The sequence below is a fragment of the Agelaius tricolor genome, unplaced genomic scaffold (assembly GCF_023055355.1).
Source record: "Agelaius tricolor isolate 1412-34295 unplaced genomic scaffold, bAgeTri1.0.p SCAF_1, whole genome shotgun sequence".
Classification (NCBI taxonomy): domain Eukaryota; kingdom Metazoa; phylum Chordata; class Aves; order Passeriformes; family Icteridae; genus Agelaius; species Agelaius tricolor.
In genome coordinates this window covers 72,172,547-72,187,224 of record NW_027269261.1, presented here as the reverse complement: position 1 = coordinate 72,187,224, position 14,678 = coordinate 72,172,547, and the positions used below count along the sequence as shown (strand labels likewise).

At 42.7% G+C, this 14,678-nt stretch overlaps 1 protein-coding gene and 1 non-coding gene across 2 annotated transcripts in view; both read left to right on the top strand.

Annotated features, from left to right (window-relative positions):
* Positions 1 to 14,678, top strand: part of EVA1A (eva-1 homolog A, regulator of programmed cell death) — a 104,810-nt gene that overhangs the window by 12,703 nt on the left and 77,429 nt on the right. The gene's annotated exons all lie outside the window — the stretch shown is intronic.
* On the top strand, positions 11,698 to 11,769 carry TRNAC-GCA (transfer RNA cysteine (anticodon GCA)). Its single transcript has one exon. It is a non-coding gene; the product is annotated as a tRNA-Cys (tRNA).

Sequence of the window (14,678 nt, the reverse complement as noted above, 5' to 3'; positions counted from 1 at the left end):
GGAAGGCACAGATACTGGTTTGTACTTTCTGTTTTTCTTTTCTCCCTGTCCTGTTCAGCGTTGTCAGGGTAGTGATTTTCTCTTAAGCAACACTTAGGCCTATGCATATGTTTGCATTTAATTTCCAGATGGGGAGGCAGGCCTCTAATAACAGTGTGAGCTGCTGCTTTATGGATCTGGCTGGCTGACTGAGTTACCTTCTTTTTGCAGCTGGCCAAGAAACTGCACCCCACACCCGGGATGCCGACACACTCACGGCTGAGCCAGGCTTTTGGACTCTCAAGCCAGACTGGTGCAAAAAATTATTTACCTGTCCCAGGCTGTGCAAAGGTTCACCAGCTCTTTACATGTGTGGGGCTGTTGAACCTAGGATCATACAAACTGCTTTACTTTCTGACTGCTCTTCATACATGTTTTTCCTGAAGTCTTGGGCAGATTTTATTCAAGAAAATATATTTAACCATTAGCATTGACATTTTGGTTATGGCAAGAATATTTTCCTGTGTAGAGGGACTTTTAATGATCCCTGTTTCTCTGTAAATGCTCTTCTGCAGGCTTCCTGAAGGGATTTCTGTGTCTCTGTGTCTCAGGGGTCTCATCCTGGCTTGGAGAATTGGGTTTTCCTGAGGGACCTTACTTAGCAAGTTGTAGTTCTCAGTGTAGCTGGGTCCAACCCACTTTGAAGTTCAAGACTAAGGTTTGGACTAGCAACCTGGAGTCTAAGTAGAAGGCTGGAGTACTGAGTGCACAGACATATTGATCTGAATAGGAATGCATTTGCAAATAGGTGTGTTATTAAACACGCTCTAATGCTGACCAGATGTAGCTGTCTATGGTATAATCAGCTACATATGGACTAGATACCTTGGCTTCCCTTTGTAGTCAGTATATGAAAAGAAAAAGGCATTTCTAGGTTGCAGCTCATCTCATTTTCAAGTAGATATCTCAGGTACCCCTTACAAGTGCTTGTTTCTCTCTCATTTTTAGAGGAACCCATGGTGACTGGACCAGATGTGAATATCTGCATTGTTGACATCTGAAGTTATGCCAGATAGTTCTTATCTTGAATATGTTTTCTAGAAAATTGTCTATTTTCAATAATTATTTCTCATTACTTTCCTGTCTTCAAACCTCATGATGTCTAAATTATCTTCAAGCACATTGTTGATTACAATTTTACTAAATTGCTTCAAATAATCTCTCTTTTTTTAAACATATTAGTCTTTGACAGTTTCACATCTTATTACCAGACAAGTAGAAAATTAGTGCATAGTTAAATAATATCTGCTTTGTGTAAATAACATCTCTTCTGAAGAATTCTTAGTCTTCAGTGGGTTTGAACCACATTTTGCAGGATGGGATTCAGGTTTTCATTATGATTCTGAATGTAACTGTCTAGAGGTTTCGCAGCTCTTGCTGTAGCCAAGGAAATTTGTTTTTGTACTGACTAGATACATAGAGCTCAGTAGCCCATATATACTCATAAAGTGATATTTTAGAAAATTTGGTTTATTTATAGATCCTGCCTAATATTTGCACAATCTGTCTTTGATGCTTCAGCCTAAGGCTGTTCAAAAGCACTCAACAGTCATATTTAACTGGATCATGGGTATTGGACCAGCTGGATTATTCTTGGATCAGTGCTGACAATAATGGGTTCTCACACACGGAATGCCCATGTGGACAGTTACATTTTCACTTCCCAGCTTCTTGTCACTGTGCAAAGATGAAACCTTGGGAAGAGTTTATCTTTGAAGGATGCAGTGGTCTTAATATAGTTTCCTTGCTCTGGCAGCTGTTCCTGTGAAGGACACAAGAATGCAGGAGAGAGGCATGTTGCTATTTATTTCTTGTTTTTACCCATCTTTGAAAACAGTGAATCCCAAAAATGGACATGGCAATGATGTCCTTCTTACAGCACAGAAAAGCAAAGATTCTCTTTTCTGTTTTGGGACATCAAAGGAATCCATGTCCTTCTGAAATGCATTTCCTTTTCCCAGTTCATGAAAAAAGAAAACCTTTCCCAGTCTTTTGTTTCAGTGGAAGCTTACCCAACTCAGAAGCAGGAGTTTGCTGTTAGGGCTAGAGTTTGTAACATTGAAAACATGAGAATTCTCAACCAGAAATGCCTTGAACCAGCACAAGAATAGCAGTTTATCCCACAGTCAAAGCTCCTGGTGTGTTTATGCACTGTATCAGGCAGAATGCTCCTGCATTCTGTTTCACTAGCTCTGTGTGGTGTTTGTCCTAGATCCAGTTTCACTAGCTCTGTGTGGTGTTTGTCCTCATGGAAGCAGCTGGGCTGACACCACTTCCAAACCCTCCTGCTTCCTGGCTGTCCAGCCATCCTGCGTGCCCAGCTCTGCAGGGGAGGTTCTGTCTGGCTCAAGGATATGCTGCAGCCAAGCCTGCAAGGAACTGCTTGCTTGGACAACCTGTGTCACCTGGAGAAGGGACCAGGCCCCTGCAATGAGGTGAACACCTCCAGAAACACAGGGAAACTCTCCATTCTAAGCAGAGCATTTGGTGCACGCAGCTTCCAACTAGGTCCAGTGGTTTGTGAGGCTATACCAGGAACTACCCAGTCCTAATCTTGGCAAAAGCCAACACAGCCTGATTAGGGCCTTCTCCAGCTGGCTCCAAAGCCATCAGCACCATCAGCCAGTCTTGCAGCTTGGCCACTCCACTGTCCCTGCCCCATGGAGGTGTCCTGGGAGTTACTGGCGTTGGTTTGGTGCCTACTGGTGGGAAATCCCTGTGCCGGGGTGAGTTCCCCAACTTGCAGCTCCCAGCATCTCCTGTGCACTTGGTGTCTCCCAAGCAACAGAGGGGGCAGGGAATGAGTCTGAATACATCAAGGAGGCAGCTATGACCTGCCAGGCATCCCTGATACTGGGCAGCCAGATTGGAGATTTAACTGTGTTTTGGAGAGAATCCCCATGGGCTACAATTGTACAATTAAAATGTTCCCTGGCCCTAAGGGCAAGTGGCAAGGCATAGCTCATGTCTGAACAGAGGAAATCTCTATACCCAAACTAGCTGCAGTGAAAAGCTCTGCTGTCCCCTGCACCATTCCATGGCAGAGAACAGACCAAAATTCCTCTGGAAATTTTATGAGTTACAATATGTGTACAATTCCAAGCCAGTGCTTGAGCCCTTTAGTTTATTAATATATATATATCTATATCTATATCTATATATATATATATATATCTATATCTATATCTATATATATATATATATATATATATATATATCTCCTGGATTTGAAGTTCAGATCAAGGAGTTTTATTCATCTTTATTCTTCCTGTCCCTCTTTGTTTATTCTTCAGTCTTTCTGGGATAACAGGCTATGACATTCATTATCCTGGCATGCTAAAAAACATCCCTGCTACAGATCAACACAGCTTTACTGTCAGAAAAGGCTATGGGGCTGCAAAAAATATGGGGGAAATATTGAGACTGCCCTGTGAGCTAGAGAGTGAGTCTGGCATTGGCCAAGGAATGGCCAGTGAACCCTGAACTTGGCTCCCATCATAGTTAGAGAGCAAGAGAGGAGCAGAGGTGAGGGCTGTGCCCTGCCACTGCAGGGGATGCTGCCCCATTTTTTGTTCTTAGGCTGTTATCAAATATTTTTGTCCAGTTCTTTCTCTCATTTTTGTTGCCATATGGTTGGCAAAGCAAAACCAGCTAATGCTAGTTGTTCCTTCTGTCCACAGGACACGGCCACTTGGCTGCTCAAGTTTCCTCTTCTCCTTTTGCTGTTCTCCCTCTCTGAGAAAGGAGCAGCTGTTCCATGCACCTCTGTTTGGGACATTCAGAGACGGAGAATGCCTCTTCTCTCACACTAATGACCTTGTCCATGATTTCTCAGCCTCCTTGGAAGGAAGAGAGATTAGACAACATCCATCATTATTTAGACAGGCAGTGGAAACTAAACTGGGCTAATTTGATAACTTTGAAAAATACAGACTTCTCAGACCAGTGTTTCTTTTGGACATGTACCTTCTAGTAGCATTTAATTTATTTCTTTAATTACCCCTCCAAATCTGTATTAAATATTACCAGTTCAGTCTGAACTCTGGTTTTCTTTGAAGGTTCTTAGGATCAGATCCTATTGCCAAAAGAAGCTGGAACATTTCTAGTCATTAACCAAAAATGACTCTGAAAGGGGCTTTGGGATCAGAAATATGGAGATATTGAAGTAACCTTTCTAGTCAAAGTTTGAATCCCTTCTTAGATAACAGCTCTTGCAGGGAGAAAGTTCAAACTCCCTAAACACAGTGGGCAGAAAAAGTCAGTAAGAGATGATGTCTTGTCCAAGTGGCTCCTAGGACCTGCTGCAAAATACTTCCAGTGGAGTCAACAGGTTTTGAGTCAGGTCTCGGGTGACTCTGTTCTGCAATAAACATAGCAGTAATTGTAGACTTGTAGACCACGGTGCTCATTTTGGTTACCATGATATTATTATAACAGATTCCCAGTCCACAAACACACCCTTTCCTTTGCTAGCCCAGCAGATCCTGTGAACCTAACATACTGTTGAAAGAGAGTTCCAGATAATGTGGTTTCCCTGAGCCTTTCAAACACATCATAAAACCAGAGGAGCTGCAGTAATCATCATTATTAGTAACCGGACTTGGAGCCTGAGTCTGAATCTGCTGTGAGTATAAACAACCTGTGTTCGTGTGCATCCTCCCTGCCTTTGGTGATGAGTGTTTCACTGGAAGATTAGAGGATGAAGGCTCTGAGATAATGATTTCAGCTGTGTGCCTCTTAGCACTGTAAAGCCCATAGAATATCAGAAAATTTATTGCTGTGACTTAGTTGCAAACTCCCTGGAGTGGACAGGGGTTGTGGACCTCATGATAAATAGCACACGCTAATATTTAGCAAATGATAATGCAGACCACAGAAAAATGGGAACAGAGGAAAATATACTCCCAAGGGCTGACAACTAATGCAAAGAGCCAAGAAATAGTTTATAGTGGGAGAGAATTTCCCCAGCTTCCCTCCTCCATGCATAAGTCACTGCATTATGGATGCATTGCACAGGGCCCAACATTGATCCCTCCAGCACCAAAGTTACTCCTGGCAGGAGTTCAGAACATACAAACTCACAAAGCCCTGCAGGCAGAGCAGACCTGATGTTTTCCAGCCCCAGCTGGAAGGTGGTAGAGCCTATATTTGAAGCAGATGAAAGGGCTTGTGACTGAAGCTTAACTGGTTGTTTATAGGGCTTCTCTGATGTGTCTGTGCCATCTGCTTCATGCACAGGGCAGGCATCTTACCAGACCACTTCTCTGTCAACCCTTCTCACTTAGCTCCTTTCCAGAGAGCTAAAAAGTCCTCCATCTTCTTTCACCCAACCAACAAGAACAAATTTGCGCTAGAAATCTCCCTCTGCCTGGGGTATGCCCTCCTGGAAGAGTGACATTCCCTGACCATAAACAGAAGTGTGTCATTGCAGGGGATGAGACACATACAGCATGATGTCAGAGGGTGGTGGGTGAGCCCTTCTGGGATCAGGATTCCTTGGTGAGGTATTGGACATGCATTTGTACAGACAGCACTGCTCTGGTGAGGGCTGTGCCAAATTATGTCAGCCCTTGAGGCAGGAGGGTTTGTACAGCTGGTAAGGGGTTGGGGTAAGCTGGGGGCTGGGGTGACCTACAGCCCCTTTTCCTTTTTATGACCTTTAAAAGAGGCAGCTGAAAGGTGGATGATGCCAACCAGCTGTGCCTGCCACTTCCCGTCTGGGATGGGCATGGTGAATTCCTGATGAATGAGTAGAAAGGAAGGAGAGGGAGGAATGAGGGGTGGGCAAGTCACAGTCTTGAGACATGACAGGTCTGCAGTGGATGAGGCAGCTTCCCCTTGATGCCTGCAGGAAATCTGGGTCATTAGAGGGTGATGGATGCCTTAGCAGAGCTGTCTGTCCTGTGGTGATGGAAATGTCCACCTCATGCAGCACCACTGTGCTTAGCCCACAACTGAAATGAGAAAACTCAGAGGCAGAAGGTGGCAATGCCCAAGGGCTTTAGATGTTACTTTGGGATAGAAGGTGAAAAATGATGTGGGTAATCAACTGATTGTGAGAAGCAAGGCTCTGATTGCAATTGAATTTGATTTTTCCTTCATTTGTGGGAAATACAGACTGTTGGAAATCAGACATTCAGTCATGACACTTGTGAGAGACAAGGATTAGAACTGCAGACTTGGGCTCATAAGGTGAGAATTAAAGTTTCCTGTGTGATTATATGGAAACTACAGTAAAACACACATAAAACCAAATTGCGAGTCATGCATTTCAGATGCTGGGAAGGGAGGAATGATGGATAGCCTGTGGCAAAATCCAGTGTATGTACGTGTGACTGCAAAAGATCAGAAGAAGGCATAAGCATCTGATTTAGAATACTTGTAGTGCAGAGGCAGATTCGTAGCATATGTTGAGAGCTTATAGGGAACAGGCCATGCAATATGTGATACCACACGCAGAGAGCCAGCACTCTGGAAACTTCCTTCTCCTGGGAAAAAGATCATGGAGCAACATTTATTTTTAAGAGGCACCCTCATGTTTTATATATTTGCGCTTTCTGTCATGATATTTGATAGCATTGCATTTCATCACTTGGAGACACATTGCTTGGGAAGGCAGGCCTGGAGAGTACCTGTGCTCTGCTCAAACCCCTTGTTGTGGCTGCATGCCATACTAGTCCCTTTATTTGGCCATTGTGTGTTCTGAGAGCAAATTGTGTGTAGTTGGGTTGAACTGATGAAGTATATCCTGGGAGACACGCACTGGAGGAAGACACCATGGATTGATAGACCCAAGGAGTAGATCAGTGAGATGCTCACAAATAGCAAGTCCAACCCTTTCTCCTGAGTTCAAAAAGAATTTAACATGAAACCTGTATGCTTTCAAAACCCTGTGTTCTCAAATCAAAGCAGCAATGCCCTAATTAAAGCCATGTCTAACCCTGACTCCTTACACATAACAGCTCCAGAGGAGCTGGCTGTCCTGCTTGTGCCCTCCCTCTGCCCTACCTGACAGCCCTTTTTATGAGCAGACTGGAACACTGTGCATTCCCCTCTGGCTGTGGGCAAGCAGGAGCTTCTGATAGTGTCCTGCCTCTTGCTGGAGTGGAGATGACTGGTGGAGGCACATCTCTACCAGCCAAAATACCTCATCTGTGATGACACAGACCCTTCTGTCAACATCTCCTTCACGCTGGATGAAATATCCTTTGGTTGAGGCCAGGGGAAGCAACCTTCCCCCTTCAGATCCATTTTCCAGTGAGTAGGGGCTGCTTTCAGGTATTGAACAGGCAGCCAAGGCCTCTTACTGCTCTTTGCTGACGCCATCACTCAGCATCCTCCTGCAGCATAGCTGGGGGGGAGTGGGGGCCCTATGGCTGCTTTCCAGCCACCAACAGCTGCACATTCCCCTCCAGAGAGGTGACTCTGGTCCCAGGGAGCAGGCCTGATGAAATGGTGTTTGGAAAGACCTGCAGCAAAGAAGCAGAACTGGGAGGAAGGGATCATTACTGGGGTAAGAATGTTGGAAAAGACTCCAGGAAGGAAACTGGCAATGAGAGACATGGTTGGCAATGGGAGAGGAGTGGGAGTGATGGAAAAGGAATGAAAGAGAAAACTCTGAGAGGAGCAGTTCAATCACTCTGTAGATAATACAGGATACTTGAGCCAGGATTTCAATTTTTCTTTTTTCTTTTTTCTTTTTTTTTTTTTTAATATTCCATCTCTGATCTGAGTTACTGCAGAAGAATTGTTTTATTGTTTTGTGCCTGAATTTCCCCATTTATGAACCAGATAATGGCCATTAGCAAACCTATAGCAGGTGAGGGCATCTTCAGATCCAAGCCTGGAAGTGTTGACACTTGAGCATTATTGATAGACATGTGGAGACAGGCTGTCTCTGTGAATACTTCTGCAAAAATCTTCTTGAGTCTCTCTAAATTTGGCAGCTCCTAGAGCACATGCACCAAACCTGAAGAACCTTCCCAAGGTCTGACACTGGTACTTATACCCTTAACTGTTCTGCCAGCTCATTACAGATTTTGCAGTGCTGGTGTCGTGAGGGGAGGGAGCAACAGAGCTCCGAGCACATCCTTAAGGACCAAGCACCCATAAGATTTGTCTGCAGTTCCAAAAGTGCGAGTGAGGTCTCTGTCTGAACCAGTCTGGGAAGCCTGGACAGGCCTGGGTGACCTTAGACAGGTCAATTACTCCCTCATTTGTTCATCTCTGCATTTAAAAAATAAAATATGAGGATACTTTGCAGAGGAGTGATGAAGGTAAGTAAGATAAAGAGTAGGACGTGATGAGATATATTCAGAATCAGAGGAAGTGCTCAGATAAAAGTTCTCCATGAAGGTGGATGCTGTTATATGCCATTCATCTGCCATTCACCTCACTGCACTCTACCCTTGGTCACTAATCATTAACATCACTCAGAGACTTGAAGTGATTTCAACAAATTGTCTGAGATGTGCTGCTCTCATTTCAATAAGTCTTAGGCAAGACAACAGGAGAAAGTAATGCAATGTCACAATGCTGATAGCAAGCGAGTCACAGATGCTGATACCAAGAGACTTATTTAGTCCATTTTGATCTTTTTTGCCTTGCTTTTCTGATCTCATCAAACAATCATTGCTGTACTCCACAACTGTGTCTCCCGGAGATCCTTCCTTACGACCCACAGCCCAGGCCTGAAACTCCTAAAGAACTGGCCATTTTGGAGATCTTCACTGTGTCTTCAGCTTTGTTCACATCTCTTTTCAGAACCCGTGTAAGTGATGAGGTGGAAGTATTAGACACTTCAGATGGAAGCATTATAGACACAGTCCTGACTTTGATAGGCCACTGCTTGTGCTTCACTGGCCTGTGTGTGCAGCAGAATGTTGGAACTGGTGGGAGCCAGGGATGTTCAATAGTCTGGTGTTCAGTTACTTGAAAGTTTCACATCTTCTGAACCAAGGCAGTACTTGGCCTTTATTTTCTCCCCACTTTGCTGTCCCAGAACTGTCCTGGCCAGTTCCTTATGCCAGTCTGAGTCACACAGCAGCTGGAACAAGCTTCTTTCTGCATTAGTTTTTGGAAATGTTTGTGCTTTGAAAGGGCAGGGCCCACGTAGAGGACTCTTCATTTTGTCCAATTTACATAGTTTTGCTGCTCAGATGTTTGGTTGTTTTTTGGGGTGTGTATGTCTTCAAATTTCCAGAACTCTGTTGAAACAGCTATTTCATGACTGGTGATGGAAATTTGTATTTATGTTTAGTGGAATGACACAAAGAAATAAAGAGTTTAGACATGAAGCTGATACAGAATCTTGTTCTTGTACTGGGGTGACCCCATGTCCATGGTGGAAAAGGAGTTCTGATCTGTGCAAAGGGTGTCTGTAGGCACTACAGACAGAAACTTTTTCACATGCCAATATACCTTACTGCACTTCTAGTGGGTTAGCTGGCTTTCACCAAGTTGGGGAACATCCATAGAGTGCCGTGAGTGGAAGTGACATATTTACCTCGCCTTGTCTCCTTTCATTCCATTTTAGACCTCAAACTGTCTAACAGCATTAGGAGGCCCCACAGAATAAGAACTTGAAGTCAGTAGTGCTGGATTTACTGAATCTCTGTGCTCTATCCTGACACTAACATTAACTGAATACATCAGGAAAGGGGCAAATTTTTAGGGATATGGGAAACAGGAAAATCTTAGAAACGAAACTTCGGAAACCAAATCTGCCTGCTGTGTTTGTCATGCAATTAGTCAAGGAGCTGGCTCACAAAGTTGTCTCTGAAAACCAGAAGAATCAAATGAGAACCAGAGGACAGAGGAAAATATGTTGTATTGATCTTTACAAATGAGCAGCAGTCATTAAAAGAGTTAGTAACTATCCAATACATTTGGCTTCCATGTCTAGTGAAGGAGTCTAAATAAGGAAGGAAGAAGAATTTGCTGTGCCATGCATTCATATGGAGCCATATGTATATTAGTGAACCCTCAAGAGAGTTGCCAAAATGGAATGTAAATGATGGAAAAAAGAAGGGGTGAATTTTGTTGTCATAGAATACTGGAGAAAAGACTAAACAAAGTAAATCTGTAAGCAGTTAAAGCAAACCTCATCCCTGGTGAAGAAGAGTTTATTGAATTTTCTGTGTGACTCAGAGCACACTTAGTTATTAGTTTGATTCCTTTAGTAGTATGTAGGAAGTATGCTGCCCCTCTACACATGTTGACTTCACCATTGAAAAGGAACATGGATGACACACACATTGATTTGTAGGAAGGAAATCCAGACAAAATTTAATCACTTAGGCCAAGATCCAACTGCAGGCCAAGTAGATGAAAAAAATATGGTCATTTAATCTGTGTAAATAAGATGTCTATTCATGTACTGAGGCAATTAATGTATTGTTTCATGAAGACTGAGCTGAAAATTTAATTTAAATTGACTGGAGATGAGGATTATAAAGCAGACTGAAAACAGGCTGGAGGCACCAGAAACACATAGCAATGAATAAATGCCAAGACTTGGTGGAAGATACCTCAGGGGAACAGAAGGGAACAATGTTAGACTGCTTTTGTTTAAGATCCCTATTTATGGTTTGGAAGGAGGGTTGGCTATGGTAGCTCATTGTGGGATGGTGCTCATCTTGGGAGACATCATCCTTTCCAAAGCCCTCATACTAATAATTTTTGATGTGGCAGACTTTGGTTGGATGAATCAAAATCACAATGGTGCCAAAAAGTTCAGTCTGGCGACCTTACCCAAAGTCCCAGTGAATGTACCTGTCTGTAGGTGCTTTCTACAGAAATCTCAGTCCATGTGGTCCACCATTTAGAGCAAACAAATTCTCTTAGTTTCTATTAGGCTTCAGCCTCTTCCATTTATTTATTTAGTGTTTGTCTGACTTTTCTTGCATTGGATTCTCCAAACCAGAGCCTCCTGGCTGACCCCATGGACATGCTGTTTCACTGCCCTGGTGTTTGAACACATATTGTGATTCCAGCAAGAATCTTGATACTAATAAATATTTCAGACAGAGGGCTGGTGATGCAATAGGGACCTATAGGATCTCTGTTTCCTTACTAAATTTACTGTTCTCCAGCCTGTTTCCAGAGGCCTGGGAATTACTCAGTGAAAGCTGAACTTCAGGACTGTCCTTTGGGAATTATCACCATTGCTTTGAGATGGGGATTCAGTCCCTGGAGTCATCAGGCCACTGTTACTTCTGATTGTGGGTGTTCAGCTACCCTGCTGAGGGGACGAGGGCATGGTGCTGGCTGAGAAAAGGGATGGGCAATGCAGCTGGCCTTGCTGTGCACATCTGGGCAAAGGAGCTGGACAGGTAAGCCTGTTGCATATCTGAAAAGAAGTGCAGGGATGGAGTTAAAGGGAACGCAGAGCAATTTTCCCATAATTTTGGAATTCATTGCCTGGTACTGTCCAGCACAAGCTGTAAGCTTCAGTTTTTATTTGTTCATAAGACATTGCTGAGCTACCCCAGAAGTCCTACACCCCTGTGTGTGTCTTGTACAAGGCTCAGGAAGAAATGCAGTGAGGTTGTCTGTGCGGGACCAGTTCTGCAAGTCTGGCTCATATTCATATTATGAAGTCCCTGGGGCAGAGAATGTCCTAATGAGTTTCATTTACAGAGCAGCAATTCCCAGGAAGGGGGTATAGCTCAGTGGTAGAGCATTTGACTGCAGATCAAGAGGTCCCTGGTTCAACTCCAGGTGCCCCCTTAGGTGCTTCTTTTTGAGCAGATATTAGAAAAACAACTCTTTATTGTGTGTGTGGTGAGGAACTGGAACAAGTTCTCCAGAGAAGCTGTGGATGCCCCGTCTCTGGAAATGTTCAAGGCCAGGCTGGATAGGGCTTGGAGCAACCTTGCCTAGTGAAAGATGTCCCTGTCCATGGCAGGGGATTGGAATGAGAGGATCTTTAGAGTCTCTTCCAACCCAAGCAATTCTTATGATTTTATGATTTTTTGTGGTTTTAAGGAAATAGACATGGTGTTTAGACACTGAGTAGCAGGAGCGAGATTATGAAGGAAGTTAAAGCATGAGCAACCAAAGGGACAAGCCACAGCCAAAAAGCAAGTAAAGATGGAGAGAAGGAGTGAGTGTTAACCACAGGAGCACATTTATTTCTACCCCTGCAAGAATCTCCATTTTCTCTGCATAGTCTTCTGGTTTGGGTACAGATACTGCAATCTTAGGGTCAAAAATGCCAAATTTCCTTCTTTTTCTCTAGTGCTTGGCTGAAGGAAACATTCCTCACATATTCCTGTGCTTAAGTGAACATTGGTTTGGGTCTTGAGTGGGAGGTATGACTAAGGACTAAGAATTAATTGCTTGATTCATTCTCTGATTATTCTTTACAAGTATTAGAAAAGGTGTTATTATCTGCTGAAAGATCATTATTTTAATTGTGCTTTGATGAGAAGAGAAAACAAGGGAATCAGTTACTCCATTAGTAGTGTATTAAAGACAAATGCAGAATCCCATGAAACTTTTCCCAAAGATGACATTTATTATGTTGTAAAATAACCTCCCACAGAAGCATTTGAAGCCCTGTCACTTAACTGATAAATTACTGAGGCCAAGAGGGCATAAGACCTCCCTAAATTAATTGCTGTTTGAACTGGAGTGAAAATTAAAAGAAGTTGGTTTGAAGATTCCCAGTGACTGTAAGTATCCCACAAAATTGTCAAAGATACCAGATTTATATCTGTTCTGAATGTCTAGATTTAACTTCTACCTGCTGGCCAGTATGAGATCTTTTAAGGTTGAAGGAACTTTGTTAGCTAATTCCAGTTCTCTCTTTGAATACTTATAGTCTGTGATTAAGAAACCTCTCAGCCTTTTCTTTGTAAAATTAAAATGTCTTAAAAATCTTCTCATGTCTTTCTCCATAATGAGATTTCCCATTTCTTTATTCATTCTTGTGTCTTTTCCCTCAATTATTTTTTGTTCCTCAGTACCTGCAGCCTTTAGAATAGGCTCTGAATAGCAGCAGCAGTTGCACCAATGCCAGCTTGGGTTGTTATCGCATTTCTTTGCTTCTTCTACTTGGTATTACATCTCTAGTGCATGCATTATGCTGCTGAAGATGTCTATGTTACACCACTTAGATTCTATCACTTTCTAGGCTTTTTCCAGTTTGCTTCTGGCCTCCTTTCTCATGCCTGAGAAGCAAGTTCTCCACTGGTTAATCTTACATTCAGGACTTTACTGAAATTCATACTGTTGGCTTGTGTTCAGTTTACTGAATTCCTCTCTGGATTGTTTTGCTTTATTGTCCTCTGTATTCCACAAACTTACTAAATAATAATCTAACCTTTTCGTCTGTGTCAGCAATAAAAACACTAAATAGCAACTGGTAAGATAACATCTATAGGGGCCTGAAAGTTCACTTGCTGAGTGAACATTTGCCATTTATTATTTAATTTGGAAAGCTATCAGCTGGTCTCCAATTAATCTACACTGTACTATGTTTATTTTAAACCAGCAAAGTATATTACTCAAGAATTCAAATTTGGTGCTCTTCAAAAGCCCATTGCCTCAACACTATTACTTTTATCAAGCTCATTTGTAGCCTGATCAGAACATGAGACTGGATTAATTAATAAGACTCCTTTTCCATTACACGTTGTTAATGTATATTAATTATTTATTTGTTGAGCCCTGTCAGGATGTTCTGGGATTTTGCCTGTGATTGATGTGCTGCAGACAAGCCCAGGATGACAGGCCTAATTATCCCTTTTTAATGTGTATGGTGTATGGAGAGCATCCACTTATTTATCTCCTAAAATATTCCTCAAGTTTCAGGGAAGCATTGTGTTGAAGTGAGTTGGACACATACATAGCAAGCAGCTACTGGATTTCACTAGGGGATTTTAATTTTTAATATTATTCTAAATGTGTCTGTTGGTTTTTATTATTGTATCATGCTCCCTTCTGAGTATCTGTTTGCATACAGAATCTCTTGGGTATGTGCTTCTTGAGAAAAGAGACAGGAGCAATCTTTGGGAAGATCACCTGACCTGGTCTGAACCCAACTATGTTATTTTCCATTCTTTTCCTGCACCCACCAGATGAGCATGGGAACATCTTCTGGTAGTGCATTGGTCAAAATGATCATACATCTTTCAACTATTGTTTTTATAACCTCTCCTCTGGGGAAGAGTGTTTGAAGTGCAGCATATTATTTTCTTAGGATTTTAAGGCAGTTTGACTTTTATGAAATGTGTATCCTCTTACATCTTTTAGAATCACAGCATCATTAATGTTGGAAAAGACCTTTCAGGTCATTAAGTCCAGCCATTAACCCAGCACTGCCAAGCCCACCACTAAACCATGTCCCTCAAAGCCACATCACATCTTGCAAATATCTCCAGGGATGGAGACTCCACCGCTGCCCTGGGCAGCCTCTTCCCGTGCTTGACAACCCTTTCAGTGAAGACAATTTTCCTAATATTCAATCTAAACCTCCACTGGTGCAACTTGAAGCCATTTTCTCCTGTCCTATCACTTGTTACCTGGGAGAAGAAACTCATCCCAGCTTGCTATAACCTCCTTGCAAATACCTCTGCCTTTTCCTCATTCTTTGTCATTATGTTCTCCTCTGCTTCCAGTAAAGGATGGAGATT